Here is a 17,106-nt window from a genome sequence, read left to right as displayed (position 1 = left end):
TGAAATGTAAAGAAAAGTGCTTTGGCACAGTTATTCCTATAACACATTAAAAAAAAAAACACTTTCATTCAAAGATTTGCAAAATAAAACTTGACAGCAGTAACCCCAACCTCCATCTCGTAATTTTTATTTTCCCTCATATAAATGCAAAATCTCAATTTTAACTACTTAAGAAAAAGATCTAAACAATCTTAAAAGGGCCTTTGATACAATCAATCACCAAATTATAATTCATAAACTGGAAAAATATGGAATTCGCGGGGTTACAGGGGATTGGTTAAAAGGTTATTTAAGCAAAAGGGTGCAGTATGTCAAAATGGGACAGTATACAACAAAACAACTTGGTATTGCTTGTGGTGTTCCTCAGGGGTCTGTGTTGGGGCCAAAACTGTTTAATCTATATATAAATGATATTTTTGATGTATCTCAATCTCTAAAACTTATTGTTTTTGCAGATGACACCAATGACATCTATAGTTGTAATAATTATAATGAGCTGGTAAAGGTCGTGAAGGAGCTAATTTAAAAATATATGGATATAAATAAAGTATTGTTAAATTTAAGTAACACCAAAGCTATGATGTTCGGTAGCTTTAAAACTAATCTTGATTTGCATGTAATTATTGATGGTATCCAAACTGAAAACGTAGATGTGAATACATTTTTGGGTGTCACAATTGACAGTAAACTGACAAGGAGACCCCACATCAGACATATATAAACAAAAAATTCCGAGAATCTCTCAATTAGAAATAAAGCTAAACAATTTTTGACGAGAACACACTCCACACTTTAGGCAAGGCAAGGCAAGGCAAATTTATTTATATAGCACAATTCAACACAAGGCAATTCAAAGTGCTTTACATCACATGAAGATCATAAAAATCACATTTAAATCAACACAACGTAGAAACGAAGACAAAAGATCCCATTTAATCACAGAATAAAAATAAATAAATAAAATAAAAATAAAACAAAAACTACTACTACTAATAATAATTGAAATCAGCAATGGAGATAAAAACAAGAGGAATAGAAAGCAGGTAGATTGAAATATATAGACAGTTATGGATATGCAGTGCTAAACAAAAGTGTTTTTAGCCCTGATTTAAAAGAGCTAACAGTTTGAGCATACTTCAGACGTTCGGGTAACTTGTTCCAGAGGTGAGGAGCATAATAACTAAATGCTGCCTCACCCTGCTTGGTTCTTGTTCTTGGAACATGCAGAAGACCGGTTCCAGACGACCTTAGGGGTCTAGATGTCTCATAGGACTCTAACAAGTCAAGCATGTATTTTGGTCCAAGGCCATTAAGTGTTTTGTAGACGAGCAGTAGTATTTTATAGTCTATCCTTTGACTTACTGGAAGCCAGTGTAGCGATTTCAAAACTGGTGTAATGTGGTCCAGCTTCCTTGTATTTGTGAGGACTCTGGCTGCAGCATTCTGTACCAGCTGCAACTTCCTGACTGATTTTTTATCAAGACCTGTAAATATACCGTTGCAATAGTCCAATCTGCTGAAAATGAATGCATGCATAAGTTTTTCCATGTCTTGTTGAGTCAGAAGCCCCTTAATTCTGGTTATATTTTTTAGGTGGTAATAAGCGGATTTAGTGACGGACTTTAAATGGCTATCAAATTTTAGGTCTGAGTCAATAATTACGCCAAGGTTTTAGGCTCTTTGGTTCTCCCATACTTCTCATATTGTGTTGAAACACCTATCAGAGCACGATAAATCCTTTGGTCACCTTACAGAAAAGGGCCGCGCGGATCATCCATATGTTTGGGTTTCTGGAGCACACACATCATTTTTTTATTTACTCAAAGCTGCTAAAATTTAACGATTTTGTAAAGTATAATACATCAATAATCCTCTATAAAGCATTCAACTAATTAATACCAATTAAATTGCAAAACTTTTTTACAGTGAAAAAGAGAATTTAGAATTTAAGAGGAGATGGAGACTTCACAATACCAAAACTTCGAACAATTCGTAAAAGTTTTTGTGTGTCTGTGTGTGGAGTGAAACTTTGGAATGCAACACAAGCAATACCAAACTATCTACAGATTTAAACCGTTATACAAACTTATGGTCTGGTCACAGTATACTGATATAAGGTCTTGGTGCTTGGCTGCGTGCATGCACACATTGACATGACCAGTCATCCACAGACTTGGATAACTGCAGCTCCTGGGGAAACCTCCGTGCCGTCCGTAGACTAAATACAAAAACAAATATCGGTGGAAATGGATTATGCACTTTATTATGCTTGTTAACATTTGTGTATGTAAATCTGATGTTGCTAGATTATTTTCTTGAAGGAAATCAGATGCGTGTGTGGCAGCCTTGCAGTTTCTATTTTTATTTTTTTACATTGCGTTTTCACAGTTGCCGTTATATTTTCCGGATCAAAGCACCGTGTAACGGAACGGCATTCTGGCCCTGAACCTTATAGCAGAATGGCGTTCCGGCCACTTTCATCCCTGGGGTTAGGTAAGACAAAGTGTATGTCACGATTTTTAGAATAGACAACGACATGTATAACGCTACTGACATGCAATGAGCCAGCATCTCTAACGGATGAGAATGATCAGGTGAAAGGCAGTCGCAGATCTCCCTCACCAAAATCATGTGATCTGCCGGGCAGATCTAATTAACTTCCTCATACCAAGAATGCGTCAACAATTGACTGAGCAAACCAGTTTTCCTCTTGCGTCAGGTATAGGATGAGCTGTGTCAATCAACTGTCTCAGTTAAAGGTAATGGAATAATGTCTTTTAATAGGGTGTGAATGAGTTGCCGGTGCTAAGTCCTATATCCAGCACAGCCCCCACTTTCCAGAGTGTCGGCTTGGGCAGGTCTATGAAATGATCAAAACCTGGTTTAAAACACACGTTCGCCTGGCACGGACTCGCACTATTGTAGATTTAAATGAATTACGAAAACAATTACGCAAAGTCACTGTTCTTGACAGATTTCTCTTCCATAAAACCTTTGGGGGGTTTGGCAGGGGTGTGAACGAAGCCAACCAATATTCTCCTGCTGATTACTGAAGACTGGAAAAAAATGGAAACTTTTTCTGGTGAATGAAACAAGTCTCCTCATTATTTTAGTAGGTTTATTGCTGAGTATGCTGATATTCGAAAACATCTATGAGTTTTGAAATATACTAGTAAGTAAAACAGAAACAGCCTTCAGTATTTGAAAATCTGCTCTAAAAACAGCTAGCAGAGAATGTGTTAATAAAGAGAAAAAACCCCACATGATAAATGTTAAAGGTAATACAGTTGTACATACTGTGGCCAAACAGTTTTATATCATGTTCTCTTATTTACTTCCATTCTCTACCAGCCCTGCTGCCCCAAATTACATAAATGGTAAGAATTGCCCCCGCTGCTGTGAGTGGTTCAGTGAGACAATATTATATTGTTAGCAGAAGTTATGACCTCGTGTGGTTTGTTAATGAACCGGACTGAAACACTATGAAATTATATTACAACAAGGAACTGTGTGTGTGCATGCGTGTGTTGTCGAATTGAGGGGTCCACTAAAATATTTTACCTTATCTCACCCCGGTGTAACCGATTCAAAGGGGATGGAATACGTAGCACATGTAAAAAGCAAAAAAGTGAGACACACCAATTAAAGCGAAAGGAACAATGAGGCCCGGAGGGCAGTAAAAAAGTTATAAAACAGATAGATACAGCGTACACCGCATATGAGCAGTCATGAAAAACGGAAGCAGATCAAGCATCAGAAAGTAAAGCACCACAGGGTACTTGAAAAAAATGCCCCTCTAGCTTTTCATTTAGATCATAAAAACAGGGTTTGACTGAAAAGACAATTTATACTCATCAAACAATACAAAGCCCTTTTTTCTGTGGACATCCAAAGGCTGCGTAGCTCTCACCAATGAAGCCTCGCACATTTTAACGAGCGTCTCCTCGACAAATGAGCAAAACAACAACAAATCAAGAGGGCTCGGGAATGAGATCGTGCGGTGGAGTAGATGAGGGAAAAGCAGCAAGAGGGAGAAGAAATCAATGAGCAAAAGGGAGTCTCTATAGAGGAAGGAAATGAAAACGCCTTCTCATATTCTACTTAAAAGAGATCTGCAACCCCCACCCCATCCACACTTACCCTCTCTCATTTAATGAGCTCATCCTCTTAAGGCCGAGCGGATGGTCTGTTGGACAGTACTGCATCACTGGACATCATCCAGCATGAGAGACGTATGTGATGTGGTGTCAGCATGTTCGTGTATTACCACTTGCATCGCTCACAACACAACCAATCTTTCATTTTTCAATAGATGTTCATTTCACCATTTGTATTACATTGTGTAAGTAACTTGTAGGTTATCTGTGATTTGTCTCATTCAATGTTTTGAACAGTGGTGTACCTTATCAAGGAAATTTATTTCATGAATGTAGCTTTTCATACGGATTTTTAAATTAAAATATTAAAATGGTTCCAACACAAACAACTACAGTGCACCTTACAAGCAATTTTGTTTGTTTTTTTTTGGCGGGGGGGGGGGGGCGCGGGGGGGGGGCTTTTTGACAAAATATTAACCGTGTCTGTTTGGCTTTTTCTGTAGCTGTTTGTTGCATTGAAAAGGGTCTTTTTGGGAATTTGTCCAGTAACAGAGGAAAAAGCAGCAGGGACGAAAACCAAAAGTGGTTTTTGCCATGTTTGCCATGTGGCATTTTTTTTTTGCCATGTAGCAAAAATATTTTGCCATGTGGCATTTTTTTTTTGCCATGTGGCAAAAATGTTTTTGCCATGTGGCAACCACTTTTGGTTCTCGCTGTCTCTCGAAAAAAGACTGTATATTTTGTTGTATTTAGGGTCTTTGACCTGTGATAAAAGAAAGAAAAGCCTTAGCAACAACATCAGCCATTAACATGATATAAAACTAAAAATCTGCAACAACATCAACATCAGCAATGACCATTTTACACAATATGTCATCATGTGTCCTTTTTGTCTTAATTGTCTTAACACAGTAAAAATTCTGAATGTGCTTTTTTTTCTGGTGCAAACAAAGCTACACTTATTTTCATGGTATATGCAAGAACTGTGATCTAAAGGAGTGGTATTTTACTAGGTAAATTGAGGAATGCTCATCAAAGACTAACTGGGAACTGGTGCTTCCCTGAATTGCTCAATCATTCACAAGCAAAGGTTGGGCGAGGGTTACCATTTTGTGAACAAGTGAACAGTTTTAGGAAAATATTCCTGAGCGTACAAATTTAGGGATTTAGGGACTATGCCTGCACAAAATATCGTTTGAACATCGCCATCGCGATATGTGCATGCGAAATACAAAGATCCCTTGTTTTTCACAGTTAATGGGGACCATAAGCCGCCACGATAAGTGAAAAACCGTGATATAGTGCCGCCCCCCCCAAAAATTAATTTTTATTTTATTTTGTGTGTGTGGTTTTTTTTGTGTGTGTATTTATTCAGATTTAGCATTGGAAAGAGATACATATAAGACATTAGAGGTGTGCATCGGCACTGACCTCACGATTCGATTCGATTACGATTCGGAGGGCCACGATTCGATTCGATTCGATTAAGAGGGCCACGATTCGGTTCGATTCGGCAATGCATCACGATGCATTAAAGCCTGGGATGCATTAAAATGCTAAAGCAAAGCATATTTTTCGTGAATCATGAGGCAACACAAGCGGTCAGACATTAAACACCTTTTTATAGGCTCTTGTGTCATTCCTGGTTGTAGTTAAATGAAAATAGTAATATATATAAAAATAATAAAAAAAACATCACAGCATTTAATTAGTGCTTTGAATGAGACCAGGGCTTTCTTTTTTTTTTTTCTACACACACTAGCAGTCTTTCATTTTTTACACACCGCATAAGTTTGGTCAAGTTTCCCACCAACCTCATAGAAGCCAAAATGTCTCCATATGCCTGCTTTCAATGTCTTTGGTGCGTCAGTAATCTTTCGCGCTTCCTCTTTCACCGCTTCAGCCATTGTTAGTATGTCTTATCTCTGCTTTCTTGAGTGCCACTGCGCAATTGCGCATGTCTGTGACGTTACTCCCGTGAGGAAACAGATTTGAGTTCCTCGTCCCCCCTGCATTGCTTGTACAATAGCTCCCTCTACAGGTAAACATGAGAATAATAATACAAATGTGGAAACCAAATCCATTGCATCACTGGAAGATTTTTGAACGGACTTATATATTTTAATATGTGCTGAATCGATTCGGCTTGTTGCCCGCATCGAATCGCATCGTCCATGGCCCGCATCGGGATGCATCGCCGCATCGATTATTGTTGACACCAGTATAAGACATGTTTCTTCACTTTTTTTCTCCAAAGTATAAATTAAACAAAATGTATCTACAGTGGGGAGAACAAGTATTTGATACACTGCCAATGGGTTTTCCCATTGTCAGTGTATCAAATACTTGTTCTCCCCACTGATATATATATATATATATATATATATATATATATATGTACAGTTGTGGTCAAAAGTTTACATACACTTGTGAAGAACATAATGTCATGGCTCTCTTGAGTTTCCAGTTATTTCTACAACTCAGATTTTTCTCCGATAGAGTGATTGGAACAGATACTTCTTTGTCACAAAAAACATTCATGAAGTTTGGTTCTTTTATGACTTTATTATGGGTTAACAGAAAAAGTGATCAAATCTGCTGGGTCAAAAATATACATACAGCAACACGAATTAGCAATTTCTTGTGAATGATTATTGACTTGAACAATCATTGACTTGAACAAGTCAGGAAAGTCACTTGGAGCCATTTCAAAGCAGCTGCAGGTCCCAAGAGCAACAGTGCAAACAATTGTCTGTAAGTATAATGTGCATGGCACTGTTTTGTCACTGCCACGATCAGGAAGAAAACGCAAGCTATCACCTGCTGCTGAGAGAAAATTGGTCAGGAGGGTGAAGATTCAACCGAGAATCACCAAAAAACAGATCTGCCAAGAATTAGAAGCTGCTGGAACACAGGTGTCAGTGTCCACAGTCAAGCATGTTTTGCATCTCCATGGACTGAGAGGCTGCCGTGCAAGAAGGAAGCCCTTGCTCCAAAGGCTCGACTGAAGTTTGCTGCTGATCACATGGACAAAGATAAGACCTTCTGGAGGAAAGTTCTGTGGTCAGACGAAACAAAAATTGAGCTGTTTGGCCACAAACCCAGCAATATGTTTGGAGGAGAAAAGGTGAGGCCTTTAACCCCAAGTACACCATGCCTACCGTCAAGCACGTTGGTGGTAGTATTATGCTGTGGGGCTGTTTTGCTGCCAATGGAACTGGTGCTTTACAGAGAGTAAATGGGATAATGAAGAAGGAGGATTACCTTCAAATTCTTCGAGATAACATAACGTCATCAGCCTGAAGATTGGGTCTTGGGCGCAGTTGGGTGTTCCAACAGGACAATGACCCCAAACACACATCAAAAGTGGTAATGGAATGGCTTGAATGGCCTTCCAAAGTCCTGACTTAAACCCCATTGAGAACTTGTGGACAATGCTGAAGAAACAAGTCCATGTCAGAAAGCCATCAAATTTAACTGAACTGCACCAATTCTGTCAAGAGGAGTGGTCAAAGATTGAACCAGAAGCTTGCCAGAAGCTTGTGGATGGCTACCAAAAGCGCCTAAAACATTAGTGCTGCTGTATGTATATTTTTGACCCAGCAGATTTGATCACTTTTTTCTGTTCACCCATAATAAAGTCATAAAAGAACCAAACTTCATGAATGTTTTTTTGTGACAAAGAAGTATCTGTTCCAATCACTCTATCAGAGAGAAATCAGAGTTGTAGAAATAACTGGAAACTCAAGAGAGGCATGACATTATGTTCTTCACAAGTGTATGTAAACTTTTGACCACAACTGTATATATATATATATATATATATATATATATATATATATATATATATATATATATATATATATATATATTTTTTTTTTTTTTTTAAGCACTTCAAATGTAATAATTATGATTGAATATGAAGTTTTAAACATGTTATTGTCTCACCAAATTATTTTTAAACAAGAATAAAGTAGTAGGAGAAAAATGCTTGGCTTTATTGCGTGCTTCACTGTGAGACTCTACTCAAATCTTCTCAGAGCTGCTCACTTACACACATGGGAGTTGCCACAGCAACTGTTTAACAAGTTAAACAATGATTGACGCATGCGGCGCTTGAGAAGTCCGTGGCTCTGGCAAAATCAAACACATTTGTCTGTCAATCATCGTTAACTTTAATAAACAGGTCCAGTGCACGTGCACTGCTTGCCTGAAGAACAAAGAGCGGGGAGAGGGAGGTAGTGAGAGGGAGACTGCGCGATCGGCTTAGGACAGCTCATCTGTATTTTTTTTTTTTTAATTGAAAAAAAATCTGCTATGTTTGAACCGCAAAGTAGCGAGGGATCACAGTAGTCCTATCGCAAGACGTGCAATTGTTTTTTGTTGTTCATGGGGTTATTCATGTATGTTTTTTTTTTTGGGAACATGTAAACATTCTGTTTGCTTCATAAAAGCAGCAAGTGTGCAGAGACGTGGCCTCACGGATCCCTTTTACATACATCAATCTTCATATTTCACAGATGAAGCTGGAAAACTTTGCGTGGAGTAAAGTGTATTATACAAATACAATGTGGTCATGGTGAGTCAACCAAAGTCTTCCCAAACAAAGCTATTCAAGACATCTGGTGAAAATTCTTCTAATTTTAATATTGCAATATATATCGAAATATATCGCAAACCTCCAAAAAGTGACAATGTAAGTTTTTTCCAATATCATTCAGCCCCATTATCTACCGTCCATATCATCTTAAAAAACTTTCATGAATGTGTGTGTGTGTGTGTGTGTGTGTGTGTGGGGGGGGGGGGGGTCACTGCATGTAAGCAGAAAGGCCAAAAAAACCATACAGGATATCTGGGATTTCAGTATCTTTAAATGGCACTACACCACAACAAGGAATGCTACTGTGAAAGAATTTACATAATGGGCTCAGCAGAAACATGTCGATGAACACAATTCACCGTTGCCAGAAACTCTACATTGGAGACAAAAAAAAAAAAAACATTTCTAAACAGGACCCAGAAGCACAGCCGTTTTCTCTCGGCTGGCTTGGGGGGGTGTCATTTAAAATGTAGAGAGGCAAAGTAGAGAACTGTGCTGTGGTCAACACTATAGTGACATGTTTACGCCTGTTAATGCAGGGTGTTTTTTTGTTAGTGTGAAACATAACAATATGAATGATCTGCTGAATCATTCAAAAGCAACTGGTAGTTTCGAGGAAGCCCAGTCAGGAAATTTATTCACATTCATTAATTCAAATCTGTTTTTTTTTAATATACCGATGTCCATGAAAGTTAACCAGGTGGATCGTTTTGGCAAATACAAGATTAGACACAAATATTATAACATCAAATTTGTAGCAAACTGTACAAAATTGCTCTGGGAAAGAGATATTATTTTTTCAGCCTACGCTTATTGTTTTAGTACTTTCAGCGGACACACACTGTGAGCCGAATCTTTGGACATAGTTTTGAATCAGTGAGTGGAGACAATCACTCAATCATTCATAATTCGGGTTATTAGCAGCACGTTCAATTTGTCAAGTTTACTGGAGTTATTCATTCCTCCCTAACAGGGTCTTTAAAATGTTAGCGTCTTTTTTTTTTTTTTTACAAAAGTTTTAGAATAATGAATAGACCATTTGACCATAGCTGGAATTTCCACTCTATAAGCCATTTCTTGTTTTTCTGGCAATACACAGCATACAACCTTCGGTCTTGCACTGTGTTGATGCCAAGAGGGTAATAGTAACTTTCTGCACAAATTACAACACGAATTCCAACACTACATGCGGTAGGCCTATATAAAAGGTTGTTCATGATGTTAACAAGTGAAGAAGAAGAGGAAAAAACAACAACAAATTCTAGCTAGAGAGAGCAAAGGCCCAAAGGCAAGCATACTGCACCAATAACCAAAATACAGCAATTCCACTCAACATTATTGTGCCTCTATTCGTCATTGTTATCTCTCCTCCTTCCTTTCCTTGTTATTTTGGGCCCTAATGAGTGGCTGCCCTGTGGGTGAATTGAAGGCGGAGGGCTCAGACATCCAGTCCAATTGGCCACGACACGGCAGTGTGTCAGCACCCATGATGCTCGTGCAGGAGATGGGAGACCTGCCCAGTGAGAGCACATCTTTCCGTGAATATGCGCCTGGATTTGCGTTTTTTTAAAATTGCATTTTTGTAAAATTCTATTTCATTTATTAGGAAGTACCGTAATTTTCGCACTATAAGGCGCACCTGATTGTGGGGCAAATAAGTATTTAGTCAACCACCAATTGTGCAAGTTCTCCTACTTGAAAAGATTAGAGAGGCCTGTAATTGTCAACATGGGTAAACCTCAACCATGAGAGACAGAATGTGGAAAAGAAAACAAAATCACATTGTTTGATTTTTAAAGAATTTATTTCAAAATTAGAGTGGAAAATAAGTATTTGGTCACCTACAAACAAGCAAGATGTCTGGCTGTCAAAGAGGTCTAACTTCTCCAAATGAGGTCTAACGAGGCTCAACTCGTTACCTGTATTAATGGCACCTGTTTTAACTCATTATCGGTATAAAAGACACCTGTCCACAACCTCAGTCAGTCACACTCCTAACTCCACTATGGCCAAGACCAAAGAGTTGTCGAAGGACACCAGAGACGAAATTGTAGACCTGCACCAGGTTGGGAAGACTGAATTTGCAATAGGTAAAACACTTGGTGTAAAGAAATCAACTGTGGGAGCAGTTATTAGAAAATGGAAGACATACAAGACCACTGATAATCTCCCTCAATCTGGGGCTCCATGCAAGATCTCACCCCATCCCATGATAACAAGAACGGTAAGCAAAACTCCCAGAACAACACGGGGGGACCTAGTGAATGACCTACAGAGAGTTGGGACCACAGTAACAAAGTGAGCTATTAGTAACACAATGCGCCGCCAGGAACTCAAATCCTGCACTGCCAGACGTGTCCCCCTCCTGAAGCCAGTACACGTACAGGCCCATCTGCGGTTCGCTAGAGAGCATTTGGATGATCCAGAAGAGGACTGGGAGAATGCGTTATGATCAGATGCAACCAAAATAGAACTTTTTGGTAGAAACACAGGTTCTCGTGTTTGGAGGAGAAAGAATACTGAATTGCGTCCGAAGAACACCATACCCACTGTGAAGCATGGGGGTGGAAACATCATGCTTTGGGGCCGTTTTTCTGCAAAGGGACCAGGACGACTGATCTGTGTAAAGGAAAGAATGAATGGGGCCATGTATCGAGAGATTTTGAGTGAAAATCTCCTTCCATCAGCAAGGGCATTGAAGATGAGACGTGGCTGGGTCTTTCAGCATGACAATGATCCCAAACACACAGCCAGGGCAATCAAAGGAGTGGCTTCGTAAGAAGCATTTTAAGGTCCTGGAGTGGCCTAGCCAGTCTCCATATCTCAACCCCATAGAAAATCTGTGGAGGGAGTTGAAGGTCCGTGTTGCCCAACGACAGCCCCAAAACATCACTGCTCTAGAAGAGATCTGCATGGAGGAATGGGCCAAAATACCAGCAACAGCGTGTGAAAAGCTTGTGAAGAGTTACAGAAAACATTTAGCCTCTGTTATTGCCAACAAAGGGTACATAACAAAGTATTGAGATGAACTTTTGGTATTGACCAAATACTTATTTTTCACCATTATTTGCAAATAAATTCTTTAGAAAATCAAACATTGTGATTTTCTGTCCCCCCCCCCCCCCTCCACACACACACACACACACACACACACATTCTGTCTCTCATGGTTGAGGTTTACCCATGTTGACAATTACAGGCCTCTCTAATATTTTCAAGTGGGAGAACTTCCACCAAATTTTGCACGATAACGGCATTTGTTCATAGATAAGCTGCACTGGACTATAAGCCGCAACTGTCCTCACTGTATTATGGGATATTTACAGCAAACTATATATTATGCTAGATATTAACGGGTCACACTTTATTTGACAGCAGCATCATACGACTGTCCAAATGAAATACCATAAAGACCAAATGAAATACCATTTATTGCTTCAAGAAGATTTATTTGGCCATCATTGCTCCCTTGAAAGAGATAGTCAACCTCTGCTGCCATCTTCTGTCAACACTGTTGTTGTCCAACATGCCTCCTAGCATACATTGCAGCGCTACAGATGTAAATAATAATCAAAATTTATGTTCTTTGCTTATTATTTCTTCAGTTACTGTTCCAGTTGTTTCATTAATTGCTAGTTATGGTATTTAGTAACACTTTATTTGACAGTGGCAACATAAGACTGCCATTAGACAATCATAATTATGACATGACGTTGTCATGAGCATTAATGAATGCTTATAACAAATGTCATTTAGTGTTATCTGGCAAATTATCTCACTTTTGAATAGATGTAAAAGATCCAAGCTGGACATAAATGGAGTTAGTTACACAATTTGCCGGATGACACTTAATGACATAAGCATTCAGTAATGCCCATGATAGTTTCATGTCATAATTATGACCGTCTTATAACAGTCTTATGATGTTGCTCTCAGATAAAGTGTTACCTATCAACCCAAATAAATCGACAAATAAGCCGCACTGGACTATAAGCTGCAGGATCAAAATGAAGGAAAAAAGTAGCGGCTTACAGTCTGAAAATTAAGGTACTCCATTCAATTCTTCTCCACTATGAGTATAGAAGCTAAATCTACAAAGAAAACCTTTAAAACATTTTTTCTTAAAACTGTCACATATTTCTGTCTGGTTCACACACTTCTCCATGTCCAAGAAAACCAAACTGGAGATATAAATGTACAAAGCCTACGTAAGCAGATGCATGAGCAGTGGAATCACTAAAGTGTGTGTATGTGTGTGCGCGTATGTGTTGATGTGGGGCTATTAATTCTTTAGGATGCGTACTCAATCAGGTTGCTGTTTGTGCCCTGGTCTCATGCCGAGACTGAATTTATTAACACATGTTAGTTTGAATATACGTAACTAATGGTTAATCATTACAATGATGCAGCTCCACCTTTTTTTTGTTTTGTTTTTTTTGAGTGTTTTTATTTCATGCTTTGAGGATTCATTTAAGTCCAAATCAAACACTGCACTCCAAAAATAAAAATGTAATCCCTTTGTGTGTGTGTGTGTGTGTGTGTGTGTGTGTGTGTGTGTGTGTGTGTGCGCGTATTTAACGCCACCCCTATAAATGCTTTAACTACTTTATATGAGTTCAGCGACAGCAGGCCATTTCTATGCATAAGAAATGAGGATGGTTGCAAAGGGATTACCACACAAACTTATGGAAAAAAGTCAGCATTGGTCAATGGAATATGGAAATTACAATTGATACTCTATAGTAAAAGGCCCCTAAGGTCTTGCAATTTGGAATTTGACCAAGTTGTGGTTTAAAGACACAAAGCGTGTGACTGACATCGACAGTGAAGTTCCTAGACATTTTTATTTTTGCAACTCATATTTCATTTCATTGACTATCTTCAATAGGAAAAATAAAATACGTCAGTTTCAAGGCTAAATTTATAAAGCATAGTTCAACTTAACCAATTTAAAATTTTTACTCTACCTTTGATATGGGTCATGAAAGCACAAAGAGTGAATTGTGGTTTTAGGCATTTTAAAATATGGGTAAAAATCTCAGACGTACTGGATAGCTGTCAATGTGAGTGCATAAAAAATGCAGTAATCAAATATTGCATGTCATAGACCTGTCTCTAACAAAAAAAAAAAAAAAAAAAATTGAATAAAAATTAACCACTGCAAAATCAATTTAAGAAAGAAGAAAAGACTTTGGAGATGTGGTCAGATATGGTTATCGATTTGAACTCAAGGATAGAAGTGGTCAAGATGAATGTTTTGGCCAGACTTTTGTATTTGTTCCAATCTCTGCCATTGATGGTAAAAAAAAAAAAAAACTCGTAGAATGGATCTCAACGTTTATATGGAGGGGAAAAAGACCAAGAATAAGGTTCAAGACCTTACAGCTGCCAAAAGAGAAAGGTGGATTGGCATTGCCGAGCCTGCAGCAATACTTCTATACGGCACAAATCAGACCTTTGATTTATTGGTGCAACTTAAGGAAAGTTATTCTGCAAAATGGAAAGATATACAATTAGGGGGAAAAAATTCTGAGATGCGGAATTTAATAGCCCACAAGGAACAGATTAATAAACTACGCAACCAATTGGGGGAGATGACTAAAAATACATTGGATATATGGAAAACTGTAGTGGAAAGGTATGGTCTGGAAAGAAAAACAAAAATTCTGAGTTTGCATTCGATGAAGGTTTCGCAACAGGACTAAATGATGAAGGGTTTAATAAGTGGGCGAAAGTGGCATTACAGCAATATGTAAAGTGGTGGAAGGAGGCAAGCTGCAAAGTATTGAAAAATTGAGGCAGAGATTTGGACTGGAGAAGGAAGACCATTATAGATAGATAGATACAATTAAAAGACTAAAATTTCAAAGCGGTTAATAGTGTAACTGTAAATAAAATCATTAAGGTGTTCAAGAAAGCTTACGATGGGAAGAAATGTAAAGTTATTTCTGAACTTTATAAAGCACTCCTGTCACGTCAGATGCACACCTTTCTGTATATTAACTCATTCACTCCCAGCCATTTTCACCGGAGCAAGGCCCTTCGCTCCTGGCCGTTTTACTGGATTTTGACTGATTTTGCAAGGCCCACAGAAAATTCTGTTCTATTGCTGTATAAACATGGAACACACCAAAAGAAAGATTAGACTCTCTTCTTTCAGCAAGAAAAAAAGTAAGTTCATATCTTTTTCCATTCTTTAGAAATCAGCATTAGAAAATAGCTTAGTTTGAGCAATTTTCCAATTTCTGATGAAAAAACTAAGAACTTCAGCTTTTTGTGAAAGCGTACATTTCAAACATAACTTTGACTTTTAACACAGCTATTTTTTGCTTTAGTTAAATCCCAAACATCTGAATGTTTTCCTTTTACAAAATAACATAAACAACAAGACGAATAGAGCTTTTGTTAGCAAAGTAACAATTTATCTACACATAACTAACTGAGAGATGACGCTGTTGTCGCCGCGACAGCCGGGTAAACTTTTCCCTCATAGCCGCCTGTCTCATAAAGATGGATTTTTTTTGGACTCTGCGGGGTCTGCTCGGCGAGCAGCACGGACTCAACGGCATCGTCCGCTGCACTTGTGGTCCTGGTCGTTCCGCTCGGTCGTCCAGCGCCTGGCATCCCGGGCGTCCTCTAGGTTGTTCTCCATTCGGTCGTCTTCCGCCGGCGCCCCGGTCGAGCGGCCCAGCCGTTCGTTGCCGTTTAATCGGGTTGCGGGTCTTACCAAATGCGCTACTGCCATCCAGTGGTCAGTTTTATTGCTTTGAAATGGTTTTTCAGCTTTGTGCTTTGGAGCTAAATTTAATCAGAACCCAGAGATGTCTCTTGTCCCAAAAAAAAACGTAAAAGACATAAATACGTCTTTGGGACACTGAAAAAATTAAAAATAGAACGTATTTCAGAGGTTGTGCTAGACTTTTTCGTTGTCTGTCATTTTGACTGACAGTGTCATAAAAATCCGGTCATAATCTATTTTTACCCGTCACTTACATTTTTAAAATGATAATAATGACATATTCAATAGTATTTAGTTTTCATTCATTTTTAATTAATATTCTGTCCGAACAAGCTTAACAAGAGGCAAACAGACAGCGGAGTGCACCAATCAGCGACGGGCAGACGTGCCGTTAGCAGAGCGACGAGGGCAGGACGAGGGACTTGCGCGCGGAAGTAAACATACGAGGAGAACGGAGTTTATTCAACATGGCTAGCGTGAGACAGACTGTTGTCAATGTCTCGTGTCGATGTGTTTTAGCTCATTTAAAACTGAATTTACCGCGGATTGGAACATATTCTCGGCTCTCCCGTTCGCCATCCGTGTTGTTGTAGAGACGACTTTCGGCACGCAAGAGTGACGTTGCCGGTGAAGAACACGTCAAGCAAATAACAAATCTGATTTGTCGATTGATTTTGTACCTACTCGAGAGGCTGTGTCCCAGACTTTTCTCTCAGTGTTTGAAAAATACAGTGAGAACAGTCTGGCCGTGCCAGGCAAACACTCAGTTGCCTTGACATTTTTCCGAGTAAGGCCAACGACGTCATGCATCAAGAGAGACAATAGCTAATTAGTATGCTCACTCGCCACCCTGTGGTCTGGGGTGTGAATTGCAACCTTTCAAAATGACGGATGGACTTCAGTTTTTTCCGTCACCGTTTTAAAAAACCGGTCAACGACGGAAAATATGCGGTTAACACGACCCTTGACGTATTTATACGATTTTGGGAGCAAATGAGTTAAAGAAAAATGGGAGAAAGAACTCAAAGCACAAATAACCAAGGAAGAATGGTCAAAGATGTGTGAGACACAGTGCACATCCACTAGCTCCAAGGTTTGGAGAGTATTTAATTGGAAAAACATTGTTTTTCAGTTCTTCATAACCCCTCTGCGATGGAAAGAAATCGTATCTGCTCAACAACTGTGCTGGCGAGCATGTGGACATATGGATGTGTGACACCTACCTATATCCTTGTCCTGCCGAAATATAAAAGAATATTGGGATATAACTTGGAATGTTTTGAAGAAAAAAAATAGGATTTGGGATTCCAGGAACATTCAAGGTGCTTTATTTGGGGAACCTAACTTGGTAAATGATACAAAAGGAGGATGAGTACCTTGTCAAGGTGTTGCTGACAGCAAGTAAAAATGAAATCAGGAGACTGTAGTATAAGGTGGACCAGCCAACCAGCAGTGGATGAGCACGGTGGAAGAACTATGTGAAATGGGGAGAATTAAGTTTAGATTAAGACAAGAAAGACAATTTGACGACAAATGGAAGAAATGAAGTGACTTTAGAAAAAAAAAAAGAGGACACCAATTTCAAATGGTAAACAAGAACTTTGACATGTGAACCAGATGTTGGAGGGGAAATTGAAAGCCGGGCCTTGTTACTGTAAATTAGTGTTATT

The 17,106-nt window shown here is 38.9% G+C and overlaps 1 protein-coding gene across 5 annotated transcripts in view; it reads right to left on the bottom strand.

Moving 5' to 3' along the window:
- The window catches only part of LOC130920027 (alpha-1,6-mannosylglycoprotein 6-beta-N-acetylglucosaminyltransferase B-like), a 252,584-nt gene that overhangs the window by 157,803 nt on the left and 77,675 nt on the right, over positions 1–17,106 (bottom strand). For 2 of the 5 annotated variants that reach the window (XM_057842822.1, XM_057842823.1), the window contains exon 2: positions 16,813–16,910. The exons of the other annotated variants lie outside the window; for them this stretch is intronic. The gene's annotated coding sequence lies outside the window, so the exon portion shown is untranslated. The remainder of the gene's footprint in view (positions 1–16,812; positions 16,911–17,106) is intronic. 5 annotated transcript variants of the gene reach the window in all.

The sequence above is a fragment of the Corythoichthys intestinalis genome, chromosome 8, assembly GCF_030265065.1.
Source record: "Corythoichthys intestinalis isolate RoL2023-P3 chromosome 8, ASM3026506v1, whole genome shotgun sequence".
Taxonomy (NCBI): domain Eukaryota; kingdom Metazoa; phylum Chordata; class Actinopteri; order Syngnathiformes; family Syngnathidae; genus Corythoichthys; species Corythoichthys intestinalis.
The sequence above is the reverse complement of the archived record's forward strand: the minus strand, read 5'-3'. Positions and strand labels throughout refer to the sequence as shown.